Below are 2,363 nucleotides of genomic sequence, written 5' to 3' on the forward strand. Positions count from 1 at the left end.
TCATTGGGAACAACGTCCTTTCATTGTCACTCCAGATTCCCAATTTGCGCTGGTGTTGGGGGCCCCTTGGCTTTATAGTCACGATCCATACATACTTTGGGAAGAGGGCAAGATTGAATTTATGTCACCTAAATGCCAGAAACACAAATGGGAGGCTGATTGGGGCAATCCACCAGTTATAAATTTCCCGTGCGCTGTGTTGACTCCGGGTGAACTGGCCACCCTGCTGCCACAGTATCGCGATTTAGCCCCAGCGTTTGGGGAGGAGGAGGCAGACGAGCTGTCACCCCACAGAAAATCAGATTGCAGTATTGAACTCGTTCCAGGAGCAAAATTACCAAAGGGGAAAATCTATGCTATGGGGCCGGCCGAAAAAGAAGAACTTAGGAAGTTTATAGACAAGAACCTGGCCAGAGGTTTTATTCGGCCAGCATCCTCACCATTTGCAGCCCCTTTCCTGTTCCGGAAAAAGAAAGATGGAGGTTTGCGCCTATGCACAGATTACAGGGGGCTGAACGCAGTTTCAAACACAAATGCCTACCCCATACCACTCATCAAAAACTTGCTTGCAGAAGCGGCAAAGGGGAAGATTTTTTCCAAACTTGACCTATGCGATGCGTACTTTTGAGTGCGAATAAAGGAGGGGGATGAGGGGAAAACCGCTTTCAACACTTCCTTGGGACAGTTTGAATACTTCGTTATGCCGTTCGGCCTTCAAGGGGCTCCTGGGGTCTTCATGAACTTAATTAACGAGGTCCTGCATGAACATCTATTTAAGGGAGTGATTATTTATTTAGACGACATTTTAATTTATTCACAGGACCTCCCCTCGCACATCAAACTGGTCAGAAAGGTCCTCAAAATGTTACACAAGCACAAACTTTTTGCCAAGCTGTCAAAATGCGAATTCCACAAAACACACATTGACTTCCTGGGCTACCGCATTTCGGGAGGCGGGTTGGAAATGGATCCCGGGAAAGTGAAAGATGTGGTGGGGTGGGAACCTCCGAAAACACGGAGGCAACTCCAAGGGTTCTTAGGATTCTCCAATTTTCATCGCGGGTTCATCAAAGGCTTTGCCCAGATTGCGCTACCCCTTACTGACTTATTAAAAACAAAAGGGAAGGGGTTTGATGCCACGAAGCCGGGGGCACCGCTGAAGTGGTCGGCGGAGTGCAATGAGGCTTTTCGGCGCTTGAAAGAAATGTTTACTTCTGAACCGGTCCTTGCGCACCCTGACGAGAGGAAAAAATTTATTGTGCAAACTGATGCTTCAGATGTAGCAATGGGGGCGACTATTTTACAGATGGGGGAGGATGAAATGTTACACCCACTTGCCTACAAAAAGTTTTCTGAAGCTGAGCGACACTGGTCGGTGTGGGAGAAGGAAGCGTCAGCGATCCGTTTGGCGTTGTGTTCCTGGCGCCATTGGCTGGAGGGGGCAAGAGTGCCGTTTGAGGTTTGGACTGACCATAAAAACCTGGAAACTCTAAAATCGCCCAAAAGTCTGAACGCAAAGCAGCTGCGTTGGGCGGATTTTTTCTCTAAGTTCCAGTTCACTTTGCACCATTTCCCCGGCTCGGCCAACTCACTGGCTGATGGCTTGTCCCGCCTCCCGCAACATGCGAGTCAGCAAGACGTCATCATTGACTCAATTTTCACCCCCGCCCAGCTGGGTGGAGCGGTGATTACTCGGAGCCAAGCTAAGAAATTTCCCACGCCCCTGCCATCGCCTGTGTTCCCCTCCCCTCCGCCTCCTTCGAGTACTTGGAGGGACCGCTATGGTGAAAATTTCTCTTCAGAGGCTATTGTGTGTGTGTGTGGGGGTGCCGGATTGTAAACAGGACCCCGATGGGCTGAGGTATGCCAGAGAAAAACTCTATGTGCCTATTTCTCTCCGCAGAACCGTGATGGAAACTGCTCATGGGACCAAACTGGCGGGGCACTCAGGGTTTGTGAAATCCCTGCAATTACTCCGCTGCCAGTGCTAGTGGCCGCACATGCGCAAAGATCTCTTGGACTTTGTGCGCCCCTGTCAGTTATGTGCCCTTACTAAACCAAGGGGGGGGGGAAGACCCCTGGACTGTTGAAACCTTTGCCGACCCCTGGGAGGCCGTGGGACGTTATTTCCATGGATTTTATTACTGACTTGCCTCCCAGCAAAGGGAGGACTGTTATTTGGGTGGTTGTTGATTTGTTTTCTAAACAAGCCCATTTCATTCCGTTCCCTTCTCTACCCACTGCACGAATGTTAGCTAAGGCTTTTCTTACGCACATTGTACGCCTACATATGTTGCCCTCAAAGGTGATTTCAGATAGGGGAACCCAATTTGTTTCCAAATTTTGGAAGGAACTCATGACCA

This window comes from Gekko japonicus, unplaced genomic scaffold (genome assembly GCF_001447785.1).
Source record: "Gekko japonicus isolate JY-2015 unplaced genomic scaffold, Gekko_japonicus_V1.1 scaffold1530, whole genome shotgun sequence".
Lineage (NCBI taxonomy): Eukaryota > Metazoa > Chordata > Lepidosauria > Squamata > Gekkonidae > Gekko > Gekko japonicus.